This window comes from Podarcis gaigeae (assembly GCF_964106915.1).
Source record: "Podarcis gaigeae genome assembly, chromosome: 1".
In the NCBI taxonomy this organism is placed as follows: domain Eukaryota; kingdom Metazoa; phylum Chordata; class Lepidosauria; order Squamata; family Lacertidae; genus Podarcis; species Podarcis gaigeae.
In genome coordinates this window covers 120,118,610-120,132,565 of record NC_139678.1, presented here as the reverse complement: position 1 = coordinate 120,132,565, position 13,956 = coordinate 120,118,610, and positions in this window count along the sequence as shown.

Sequence of the window (13,956 nt, the reverse complement as noted above, 5' to 3'; positions counted from 1 at the left end):
TTTGGGGATAGCGAAGTCTGTAACCTGAAGCGTCTGTAACCCGAGGTACCACTGTACTGAGCACACAGCATTGAGCGTTCTCTTTTGCTGCGTGCACCGGGTCACCTGGAGCACTCGGACCATTTGGAGGACAGTGGAGCGATCTTCTCATTGTCTGGTTACATTTCTTTATGTCCCCCTTCTTTCTAATCCTCCCCAGCCCCTTAATTAATTTATTTCCCCCCTTTTTCCTGTTTGATTTTCCACCCCACCTCTGGCCAAAATTATGCCAAAAACATTAAACAAAAATTTCTGTGTGAATTGTGATTTATTTAGGAGGGTAGCTTGGGGACCTCAACACGCAACAACGTTGGAATAAGACTGGGTGGCTTCCAGCGCATATAAAAACATTAGAAAACAATTTTTAAAAAACTTCCTGATATTGTATAAGAGGATTTGCATCTCAACTACGTAAATAAACTTTTAATACCGTCGCTTGTGCCTATTGTTGCTTGTTTCCTGGACCAGCTGCAAAGAAGCACCTGTTGTATATACATTATTACTATATGCATTCTTCCTTCCTTCCTTCCTTCCTTCCTTCCTTCCTTCCTTCCTTCCTTCCTTCCTTGTGTGGTACATAAATGCATTTATTTGATTTGAAGTGTGGTACATCAAGTGCAATTGTTCTACATAAATAAATAAAACCTTAGTCCTACATTTAACTTATTCATTCATTGATTGTCTTTGACACATGTGTCTAAAGGCCAGGCCTCCCCCCGGCCCAAGCTGGAACTCGCCAGAACCTGCCCCTCTCAGATGGGCGCCATTGCCGTTCTAAGAGAATGAGGGAGGCATTCATGCTGAGTCCCAGCACCTCTTTTCCTAGAAAAATATATAGCACTTCTCAAGGCAAAATTGAATAAAAACAGCTTTAAAAATCAGTTTTAAAAACAGCACAGAAAGCAGATAAAAACAATACAGTGGTACCTCTGGTTACGTACTTAATTCGTTCTGCAGGTCCGTTCTTAACCTGAAACTGTTCTTAACCTGAAGCACCACTTCAGCTAATGGGGCCTCCCGCTGCTGCTGCGCGATTTCTGTTCTCATCCTGAAGCAAAGTTCTTAGCCTGAAGCACTATTTCTGGGTTAGCGGAGTCTGTAACCTGAAGTGTATGTAACCTGAGGTACCACTGTACAAGGGAGACACCCATGGCAGAGACCTATATTATCCAGAAATGTCTTCAGTTGTTTCTGGGAAATAAAGAAAGTGTTGTTTAACTTACCCGTCAATATTTCATGAGAGAAAATAGAAACATTTGTATACTTCCAGCACTTATTTCTATATCAGAGTTGGGGAACCTTTTTCAGTTCAAGGACTCTCAGTTCTTTCTGGGCAACCTGATAAGTCATAACAGGTAATAATAACAGGTAGCAGAAGCTTAGAGACCGTAAACCTCTCAGCAGCCAAGAATTGGGGACAAAAAAAAAGTTTGTGCCTCGTAGACTTAAGATGAAGTCCAGCCTGGCAGGGTTCCTTATTTTAACATCAAACCAAGCAGTTACTATGCCAATGGTTCATTAAATCAAGCAAAGAGTATTATTATGATGCCAATCTTGTAATTTTATACTCAGCAAAAATCACTTCAGACGACCTACTTCTGGATAAGACAGAGCACACGCTCAAACTGCTTTTTAACAATCACCATCACCAACGCATAGTAAAAATAGATGAAGAAAAGTATCAGTTAAGAGGAGTTCCCGTATATGGGCACTGCTCAGGTATCAATAAGTCACCATTCCCTGTGTTTTTAGCGGAAGCCAATGCGGTGAATTGTTTTGTGCAGTCGGTGTTAAGCCACACGACAAGCAGCGCTGTTATTATCCCTTTTGGACTCCTCAAATTACAAGCTAGGCTGGCTTAGCTAGAAGAGAAGATCACCGAGTCATTTGGCAGAGCCACTCTCTGAGTCACAGCATTAAGAGCCAATAATTTAGTGGTCTGGAACATAATGGCGAGTCCTAATAACCAGGAAGTTCATCTAGCTTTAGCAAACAAGTGTTGCTGATACAGATTTTTGGGAAACCATCCGGAAGGAAGGAAGGTGCTGACTGTGGGGTGCTTGCTGAAGATGGTTTGCTGTCTGAAGCAACGTCCCAAAAGCATGTTTTATTCCTGCTGGGGACAACACTTAGACAAATCTGGCTGCACAATTTGGGCACCAATTTCCATCCCAGTACATTTCCGGGCACAATTCAAAGGGTTTTTGCTGACCTTTAAAGCCCTAAATGGCCTTGGTCCAGTATACCTGAAGGAGCGTCTCCAACCCCATCATTCAGCCCAGACACTGAGTTCCAGCACCGAGGGTCTTCTGGTGGTTCCCTCCCTGCGAGAAGCGAGGTTACAGGGAACTAGGCAGAGGACATTCTTGGTAGTGGTGCCCGCCCTGTGGAACGCCCTCCCATCAGATGTCAAGGAAATAAACTACTATCTGACTTTTAGAAGACATCTGAAGGCAGCCCTGTTTAGGGAAGTTTTTGATGTTTGATGTTTTATTCTTGTTGTTTTTTAATATTCTGTTGGAAGCCGCCCAGAGTGGCTGGGGAGGCCTGGCCAGATGGGCGGGGTATAAGTAATAAGTAATAATAATAATAATAATAATAATAATAATAATAATAATGACCGTCGTCATCATCATCATCTTTCTTTGTGATGTCAGGGCTACTCTGGGCTGTGTGTGGATATGCCCTCCACCACTGAACACAGGAACCAAGTTGGGGATGGGCTAAGTTGACTTATTTTACAGACCCTTCAAGAGTCCCTATTTTCTAGGGGCAATCCTGGACTTACAGACGCATCCTGGTTTCTAATTTGATCTCAGGATGTACCTATTTTCATCAAAGAAATGTTGGGAGGTGTTTAATTATGTGACCTTCCCCAAGCCAAGGAGATCAGTTTAGAAGGCAGCTGAAGGCAGCCCTGTATAGGGAAGTTTTTAAATGTTTAATGTTTTATTATGTTTTCATATATGTTGAAAGCCACCCAGACTGGCTGGGGCAACCCAGTCAGATGGGTGCGGTATAATAATAATAATAATAATAATAATAATAATAATAATAATGGGATGTACCTATTTCACCATGTTGGCCACATGACCCGGAAGCTGTACCCCGGCTCCCTCGGCCAATAAAGCGAGATGAGCGCCGCAACCCCAGAGTCAGTCACGACTGGACCTACCGTAATGGTCAGGGGTCCCTTTACCGTTCCCTATTTTCATCTGAGAAAGGTATGCTTTTACACAGAAACACAGACACCTTCATCTTCCAGTGGCCAATACAGGAATGTGCAAGTACAAATAACCACCGTATTTCCATTTAGTGAATAATAATAATAATAAATTAATTGCTTTGCCAACTAAAAAGACTCAAAGTGACTTACACAACGGCGACACAGTATTAACAATAAAACCAATTACAACAAACAAACAAACAAACAAACACCCCATACAAATAAAACCCAGGCCTTACAGAACTCACCCCACTAATAGTACTTAAAACCCTTCAGATTAAGAACCAAAAGGCCAGGTAAAAAGGAACTTTTTGCCTGGAGCCTAAAAAATAGATAAAGGTGGTGCTAGGTGAGTCTTCATGGGCAGAGCATTCCACAAACAGGGGTGGGGGGGCCTGTTCTTGTGTTGCCATTCTCTGGACTTCCCATGGAAGGGGGCATAAGAAGAAAATAATCACAGGGTCCAGCTCTGGGTCAGCAGACCTTCCCCTGCTCCTTGCTCAACTCCTTCTTTTCTTCTAAATGAGCTCTTTTCCAATACCTAGATCTATATGCTTTCTTACGATGTGGGAAAAGAAGAACTTCGAATGGGAAGCAAAACTGCTGAAGTGCTTTTCCCTCGCATGTTAACCTAAGGGCATTAACAGAGATTGCAGCATAAAATGAACAAGAAGAATATTATAATAATAATAATAATAAGAGCCCCAATCCAGATATGTATTTATCCGCAGGCAACAAGCGTTCAGCCTTGGACCAAGATGGCAGGTGTATATGGTCATCTGTAGAAATGCATTCTCCCTTTAGCCCTTGTGAATGGTGGATGTATTGGAGCTGGTCTTATGCATATTGTTAAGAAGCAACAGAACAACTCACAGGAGTCCCAGAAACAATGCACGGAATGCGATATATCCACTGCTTTTTCTTGCATTTGCCAAACTTTCGGCTTCATTTTGTAATCCTTCCCAGACTTCTTAATTCTTATTGTGACCCAGAACCCTTTCTTGTTCATACGAGAACAGGAATAATTGTAGGAATGATCTCTCTCTGATCTAACAGAAGCTGAGATCATGGGGAAACAGTCCCATCAGGATTTGTTGTACTGGGGCATCCAAGCACTTTATTCTACATTAATAGTGCAAACCTAAGCTAGAATTTTGTTGGCCAAAAATTGGCAATTACAAGAAGTACCAACAGTGGAGGAATGGCAGATGAAGATGATGGACTTTGGGGAGCTATCTGACCTGACCGGAAGAGTCCGTGACCAGAAGGAGGAGGAGTACCAAGAGGAATGGAAGAAATTCAACGACTATTTAGCTAAATATGTTAAGATAACTGAAATAGAATTACTTGCGAGTATCAGATTGACCTAGGATTTACATATGTGATGTTGTAGAATACTATGTTAAAAGTTAAAATGAAAAGAAAGAAAGATGTTAATCGACCAAGTAAATTGTATGTGAAAATAGTTTTGGAAAACTGCTGCAATGATTTATATGGAAACTCAGCCAGGGGGACTCAAGGAAGTCACCTAACAATGTTAACAAAAGTGGAATTATTACAGTTAGGATAAATGTTTGCTTGTTTGTTTTTTAATGTTTTCTTTTTATGTTTGTGGCTTTGTTTGTTATAAATGTTTATGTTTGTTTGTTATAAATTTGGAAAACTAATACAATTTTTTGAAAATAAAATAAAATAGTGCAAACCTAAAGCTATGATTTGCACTTGAATCCTTCCTACACAAATAGTAGCAGTCTGAAAGCCCCCATCCCTTAGTCTTTTTACTTTGGGTACCGCAGACCCTCCAAGTGTCCCTATTTTCAAGGGACCGGGGCGGAGGAAGGGGGGCGGTGGGGGCGAGTCGCCCTGAGTGTCACCACTGAGGGGGGTGACAAAATGCCTGGGTGCACTCACCCCGGGGTGTGGTGGCCTGGGATTCGGACTTGGAGGCTGAACGTGAGGAATCCCAGCCTGCACAGGATTCCCCGCCTCCAGAACCAGCTGAGCCGGGGCTGGGGCATGAGCCTGAAGGGTCCTCACCTGTGCTGGGTCCTCAGGTGCAGGCATCAGCTGAGTCTGCTCTGGCTCCTGAGGTGATGGAGGACCTATTGCCTGCAGATGCTCCATTCTCAGCCCTGTCAGAGGAAGCTGAGGTTGCCTCTGGGTCCGATAACCCTCCAGCCTCTCCTGAGCTGCAGAGGCTCAGGGCAGAGAGGCAGAGGGAACTAAGTTCCCACAGGAGGAGTGCTCGCCTCCAGGCCAGGAGAGGCGAGTCACCTGTGGACTGCCCTATGCCTCGGGGCAGATAAAAGCCAGTCAGCCCCAGTCCCAGGTTGTGGGAGCAATGTTGTTGCTAGCCTGTTCCTGCCTGCACCCTGTCCTGCTCTTCTGCCAGAGTTCCTGACCTCACCTGACTCCCTGTCTTGGACCCAGCTTCAGCTTTGACAGACAGCCTCCATACCGCACCCTCAACCTCGGACTGGACTCGGACCTTGCCTCACGGTTAACCCTCGGGACAAGCACACGGGGCCTGCAGTGCGCCCAAACCATGCGTCTCTCCTGGGAGTGATGCGGTGGCTTGGACACCTGCAGGCTCCGTGCTGCCCCGAACTGTCTGACCGCCGCCTCCCCCTCAGCTGTAGGGCGGCTGAGTGGAAGATTGCAGGCAGACTCCTTGGAGGCCCTACGGAGTATTCTGCCCCAGCTAGTCCCGCCCCGTGGGCGTCTGCCCCTGCCCCTGGGTGCAGGGCACACTCGCTGCCCCAGGCGCCTGATCAGCTTTCTCTGCCACTGCCAGGGACGTCCCTGATTTAGACAAGCCGTCCTGGTTTCTGGTTTTATCCTGGAATGTCCCACTTTTCCTTAGGATGTCCCTATTTTCATTGGAGAAATGTTGAAGGGTATGGAGCTATCTGACCCCAGAGTCGTCTGAAGGCAATCCTCCATAGGAAAGTTTTAAAAAAATGTTTACTGTTTTATTCTCTTTTTTATATATGTTGGAGTGGGTGGGGCAATCCAGTAAGATGTATGGGGGTATACATAGTAAAATTATCATTATGGAATGGGATGTCCCTATTTTCATCGGAGAAATGTTGGAGGGTATGGGTACCATTATACTGCAAGTTGTTTTGAACTGTTTAAAATATTGTGTTGTAATGTTGTAACCCATCCTGGGACCTCAGGGTGAAGGGCAGGCAATAAATTAAACAATTCTTATTCTTATTCTGTTAAAATGTATACAGTGCTACCTTGGTTCTCAAACACCTTGGTACTCAAACAACTTGGAACCCAAACATTGCAAACCCAGAGGTAAGAGCGAAGTTTTTTCAGAAGCCGAACATGCTCCGTTTTGAGTGTTATGCTTCCAATTTGAGTGCCACACTTCTGTTTTGAGTGCCATGCTTCCATTTTGAGTGTTACGCTGCTGTCTGTCTATGCTATTTATTTTGTGTTTTTGTTTTTGTGGCTTTTTTGTTTTGTTTTTGTGACTGTGTGCAACCCAGTTCATCTACTGGTTGATTGATTGTGTGACTGCAATTCATGGTTTATTACTTTCATTTTATGGATCAGTGGTCTCATTAGATAGTAAAATTCATGTTAAATTGCAGTTTTAGGGGTTGTTTTTAAAAGTCTGGAATGGATTAATCAATTTTGCATTACTTTCTATGGGAAAGCGTTCCTTGGTTTTGGAACGCTTTGGTTTTGGAACGGACTTCTGGAACGGGTTAAGTTTGAGAATCAAGGTACCACTGTACTAGATAATCAGATTGTGTAGCTATTTGTTGGTTGGTTAAGTGCTTAAAAGAGCAGTATGCTTTGTACAAGAGTTGGGGGAAATACAGATCTTTGCTGAAACAGGTCACAATCAATGAAGGATGATGCAAAAGGGCGAACAGTTGCACCATGATAATCCTTTTTACCTCATAGGGCAATCTGTGACAGACAAGGGAGGCCATTCATTTGAATTATTTTAACCACATACCTTTCTGTGCTTTGCCACTGGAGAAAAAGGTCACACCGCAAGAGGCTACAATTATTCCACAAGAGGCTACAATTATCATTGTGAAAATTACATACATAAAAACCATGGCCACTATTGCTTTGCATTATATTACAAAAGGGTGTGAAGAGTCGTTTAATAGCACCAGAACAAATATTTTGGTGTAGGCCTATATTGCTGGCAAGGCATGTGCGTTCAACATGAGTCATTTTCATGCACCTCACATGCGTCTTCAAAGCACTCTAACAGCTTGGATTGGGAACAGTGTGGTCGTATGGCTGACTCCACAGTAACATGAAAAGGCAACAGAGATTTCTCTGGTGTTGTTTTTTTAAATGAATAGTTAAATGCTATTATAAGTAATGTGGGCCGGAACAATTCATGATAGAACTTACATATGTAGGTTTTCATAATGCAAGAATTTGGAGCATCGGTTTCCTTGGCTGTCCTCAAATTTGTGTAAAGTTACTGGAGCAAAGGAAGAGTTCGTTACAGATAGATAAAAAACCAAAATGCAAAGCAACTTCCAAATGTCTAGTACAGGGTTGAGGAACTCCAAGTCCTCTTAACCCCAACCAGAAGACCATGATCAGAGATGATGAGACTTGGTAGGCCAAACAACAACTTGAGGGACACACAGCTTCCTACCCTCTGGTCTAGTGGGTGGATGACATGCCTGATCTGGTGCCAGACACTGAGTCCTTGGAGGATGATTCCAGAGAGACTCCACAGGTTAAGGACTTTGAGGAGCAGGCAAGGTCTCTTGGGACCAGTGCTGAGGGACCTTCTGGTGGGAGACCAGCTGAAGAACCCTTGGAGCTGTCAGAGGAAGAGGTGGAGGAGTCACCCCACAGTACTTGAGAAGGCCTGCACCAAATGTTCTAGGCCCAGGCCAAAGAGCAACAACACAGCACGCGTCTTCGGAGCCAGAGTTGTCACATAGTCATGAGTAAGTGGTCTACTTGTGAGCAAGCAATCACTGGAATTCCTTTACTAGCAGTAATATAGGAGGCCACAGTATATACCATAAGTTCTTTAACAGCACTTGAAAGTTACGCAGAACAAGGTATTAGATTGAGGTGTGGACTTCTGGACGCCATCTTTGTTATCTTTTTGATGGCAGTTGAAAAGCTTTTAATTTCCCATGGCCTCTTAGTAGTTTTACTGCCTCTGAAACTTGGTTTACACTGTTTCTAATGCAGCTTTTATGCCTTATGTAGCTAGGTTGCCTAGAAGCAAGTCCCACTTACCGTAAGTCAGTGGTTCACAAGTGAGTAGATATAAGTTCTGCACTGTACTGGATTGTAATATAAATGTATGGGTTGTATTTGATATTTGCAAACCACCCTGGGGAAAATCTTTTTGAATTATACATTTTATGACAAATTAATATTAATAATGTTGATAGCCAACAATCCAGGAAGGCACTTAATCATGTTCTTGAGATCTACAAAACTGGGTAGTCCACTTAAAATTAAGCCGCTAAGCTTAATCTTGATGGATGCTCACACTTGGTTAATGATGAGCATGTGCTTCCTGCTTAAGGCTTGGTGCCATAATTGGTCATGCATTTGATGGGTGACTTGGCAAGTTTTCTCTCCTCACAAATGAAAAACGATGAGTTGTGCATTTCAAAACTAAAGATGCTAGGTCATAATGTAAACCAACCAACCAACCAACCAACCAACCCAAACACATACATGTTTTGGGTCCTTTATAATTCACTTCTGTGAGCTGGGCAACTGGTGTAGTGGTTAAGAGCAGTAGACTCGTAATCTGGTGAACTGGGTTCGCTTCCCCACTCCTTCACATGCAGCTGCTGGGTGACCTTGGGCTAGTCACACTTCTCTGAAGTCTCTCAGCCTCACTCACCTCACAGAGTGTTTGTTGTGGGGGAGGAAGGGAAAGGAGGTTGTTAGCCGCTTTGAGACTCCTTAAGGGGAGTGATAAAGCAGGATATCAAATCCAAACTCTTCTTCTTGTGTCCTGAAGATTACACCAGAAGTAAAACCTAAGCTGGAGAGCTCCAGCAAATATACATAGGTATGCTATAGCAGTCCTTTTCGAGCGTTGCTATCGGTCCAGCCATCTTGGGCTCTATTTATGCTCTCTCCATGCTTAAATACCAGATGAGGGCTAGTGAGTGTCTCAAATATGGTGAAAGTTGAAAGCAAGTGCTGTAAATAACTGGAAATTCATGGAGACATTGGTGAAAGTTACACTTTGAGCAAGTGCTCTCCAGAGGTTTTGCCGGCAACTTACATCAGCCCCCAGCCAGTACATAACAAAGAAATAATAACTTATTTACTGATGCTGCACCCACATATGTATGTATGTATGTATGTATCTATGTATACAGTATATGTACAGTAGTACCTCATTGTGAGTCCGCCTTGTTTAGCATCCATTTCATGGAACGTCCGTGGCAAACCTGGAAGTACCAGAATGGGTTACTTCTGGGTTTGCTGCTCACGCACGTGCAGAAGCGCTAAATTGCGCTTCGGACATGCACAGAAGCGCAAAATCACTTACGTGCATGCGCAGAGCAGCGCTTTGTTGAGTGTCCCTTTCGTTGAGCATCTGGGGCTCCGGAACGGTTCCTGGACTCAAAACAAGATACCATTGTATACATATATAATATTTGTAAAGCCAATGTGAATACAGTGGTACCTCGGGTTACATACACTTCAGGTTACATACACTTCAGGTTACATACGCTTCAGGTTACAGACTCCACTAACCCAGAAATAGTACCTCGGGTTAAGAACTTTGCTTCAGGATAAGAACAGAAATCGTGCTCCGGCAGCAGCAGGAGGCCCCATTAGCTAAAGTGGTGCTTCAGGTTAAGAACAGTTTCAGGTTAAGAACGGACCTCCGGAACGAATTAAGTATTTAACCCGAGGTACCACTGTACCAAGTTTTTATAGAAAGGCAGAATAGAATAAACAAGGTAATGCAGTATCATTTCATAAATCAGTGTACTGAAAGGTTAGTGGGATGGTCCTCAACGAAAATATTACAGGAGGTGTCGGTGTGTCACTCATGTGCGCACACACAGTATGTTATTGTGGACATGAATTAATGGAAACAGCTATTGTCTGGCAGAAGAGAGGGGGGAAATCAACAAAGGATTAAAAGTTCAGTAATTTATTATGCCTTGGAAACCAAATTATGAACACATTCAACACAAATGTCCTGGCATGGTATCCAAAATATTGTGCTTGGCAATCTGACCGGAGCCTGGGAACAGCTTTTGCCCATTAGCTGCTTCTTCCATTTCAGTGCTCTGTCTGCTGTGTGGGCACTTTAAGTCACCGCAGCAGGAACTTAAGTCATGAGTCTTGGCATCTGCATCAGCTCAACCACCTGAATTGCTAGAAAGGCGCATACTGAGGAACAGCTGCTCTTTTTTCCCTTTGTCAGCAGAATCGATGTGCTTACACAAATGTTGTAGCTCCGAAGTATTGTTCTTGTGTGCAGAATTTTCTTCTGTTAATAATAACTGCATCCACAAATAAATGAAAAGGGAGACGGGGGTAACTTCATGCCAATGTATTTTTATAGGGTGATATTCAACTGAATAATTGTACTAGCACAAGGATTAGCACTAGTGCAATGGGACTTTCTCCCTCTCCTTGCACCACACTGTCCCCACATCTACCCTGGAGGGTTGGGGGAACCGCGTGAATAGATTTAGGGGGTTCACAGCAGAGGAAACATTCCATTGTGCAAGGAGAAATCCTTGTTCTGATGGCATGATTTGATTAGCACTGCAGTGACTGCAATCCATAGTGGGCTAGCCATATCTATGCTGCTGGGGTTTTGTTTATTTTTTAAGATAATAAATGTGACTTTTTAGTCAGTTTTGTCAAAGTTGCATGCAGAATGAGAGCTGCAGACAGGCTGATTTCACAGGCCATGTTCAGTAGGTTCCCATGCTACGTGTGCATCCGCATTGCACATGGCAAGTCACAGCATATTCTTATTCTTATTATTCTTATTCTTATTACTATTATTATTAAAATAGGCTGCTTTTCTGAAAAAATGCTTTCTCAAAATGGCTTACAATAAAAGCAGTGCAAAACTGATAATTTTGAAAACTTAACACTACAGCTCAACCATACATGGCATTTTATATTTCGAATAGAACCAACATAACAGAGAAAGACCACCGTTCATCTAATCAACATCATGCCTGAAGGCCAGTAAGGGGGCAAGAAAGCCTCTGGGGCCTTCTGAAAAAAGAGCAGTGTAGAAATTTTGTGAAGGTCCAATGAGAGAAGGTTCCATAGCCAAGAAGACACCATACTAAAGGACCTTTCTCTTGATAAAGAAGAAGAAGAAGAGGAGGAGGAGGAGGAGGAGTTTGGATTTGATATCCTGCTTTATCACTACCTGAAGGAGTCTCAAAGCGGCTAACATTCTCCTTTCCCTTCCTCCCCAACAACAAACACTCTGTGAGATTAGTGAGGCTGAGAGACTTCAGAGAAATGTGACTGGCCCAAGGTCACCCAGCAGCTGCATGTGGAGGAGCAGGGACGCGAACCCAGTTCACCAGATTACGAGTCCACCGCTCTTAACCACTACACCACACTGGCTCTCTTGTGGCAACCCGCCTTCCTGACTGAAGGGGTGGGAACACCAGGGCAGTCTTTGAAGCAAATCGTAAGGAACAGGCAGGATGGAATGGGTGCAAGCAGTCAAATAAACTGTTTAGGGATTTAAAGGTTAAAAACAGCAAACTAGACCCCAAAATGCACTATTAACCAATAGAGCTGATATAATAAAAGGTGCTACATAGGCTGACTGCCTTGGCCCCATAAGGACTCTAGCATCTGCATTCTGAACTAGTTGAAGTTTCTGAACTGTCTTCAAAGGCAGCCCCATGGTCAATGGTACTGAAAACCACTGAGAGATCTAGGAAGACTTATGGTGCATCTCTGTGTGGAGAGCCAGCGTGGTGTAGTGGTTAAGAGTGATAGACTTGTAATCTGGGGCACTGGGTTCAATTCCCTACTACTCCACATGCAGCTGCTGGGTGACCTTGGGCCAGTCACACTTCTTTGAAGTCTCTCAGCCTCACTCACCTCACAGAGTGTTTGTTGTGGGGGAGGAAGGGAAAGGAGAATGTTAGCTGCTTTGAGACTCCTTCGGGTAGTGATAAAGCAGGATATCAAATACAAACTCCCCCCTGCTGTCCATTCTCCAATGTAAGTCCTCCAACAGATTGGCGAAAACTGTTTCCACCCCATAACCAAGTCTGAATTCAGACTGGAATGGATCCAAGTACAGTGGTACCTCGGGTAACATACGCTTCAGGTTACAGACTCCGCTAACCCAGAAATAGTGCTTCAGGTTAAGAACTTTGCTTCAGGATAAGAATAGAAATCGTGCTCTGGCGGCGCAGCGGCAGCAGGAGGCCCCATTAGCTAAAGTGGTGCTTCAGGTTAAGAACAGTTTTAGGTTAAGTACGGACCTCCGGAACGAATTAAGTACTTAACCCGAGGTACCACTGTAATCGATATCATCCAAAACTGCCTGAGGTTGAGAGGCCACCACTCATTCTATCGCCTTGCAAATTAGAAACAGACCAGCAGTTGTCCATGGCCAAAGGATCTAAATTTGGCATTTTAGGAGCGGTGACTCTTTCACCCCTTGAGGCAGATAGAAACCACTCCTTCTGTCAATGAGGCATTAACTACCTCTGGGGTCCAGTCACCCAGCCCTGATTTCACAGCTACCAAAAGCCATGAATGGCAACGGGTAAGTAAGCAAGTGTCGGGCAGCACAGAAACCAAACCCTGCAGCAGGTTGCCAGGAACGGGCAAGACCAGGAAAAGTTCTTACCATCTACTTTTATTCAATATTCACAGAGAGAGGCTTGGAAATGACATTGTCCCGAGTAAATCTCCACCCCACTGCTCTCATTCGTCAACAGCACACACACACACACACACACAGACACGGTTGCCGCTTAGGGCCACCTGTCTCCAAGCTCTTTGCTCTCGTACTTTCAAGGCTTGCTGGTTCTGGGAGATGGCGGGCCTAGAATGCTTTCTAGTGATAAAGTGTCAGCCAGCTGCTCTGGCTCTGCCTTCTCCTCCGCCTCTCCCATTATTTCCCTATTTCCCCCCTCATCTTCCTCTGAGCTGTGACCTTCCTCAAACCCCTGTTGTAATTCTGAACTGTCTCCTCCTTCTCTGGAAGAGTCAAGCTGGAAGAGGGGAGGCTGTCTCCACCAGTCCTCCTCTGCCCAGTCCCTGACAGCAGGTCATAGGTCTTGCCGCTCCAAACAGTTTGTCTACCTCCTCAGGCAAAGCAACCTGAAAAGTATCTTGGTCCCATCCATAGCTCACTTAGTCACAACAACAGCATCACGGTCAGCCAATTTATCTGTGAAGCACAGAGCAAATTGGTCAAAGCAGCCCCTCAAAGATTATTGCTGCTGCCTAGCACTCTGATTGTTGATCCTGCCTCTGATGGTCTTGTGGCCACCTTATATTTGCCCACACACTCTTCTTGTACCAAGTCGGAACGGTCATTTTGCAATGCAGAGCTTTTCATGTAAAAAGCCTTCTTGATGTGCTTGGCTCAAACAAACAGTGCATTCATTTAAAACAGCAGATTAGAAAGTCAAACAAATGGGATAATTTTCTAAAGAAAGAAGCTTAAAAGTCACAGTGCCGTAACGTTC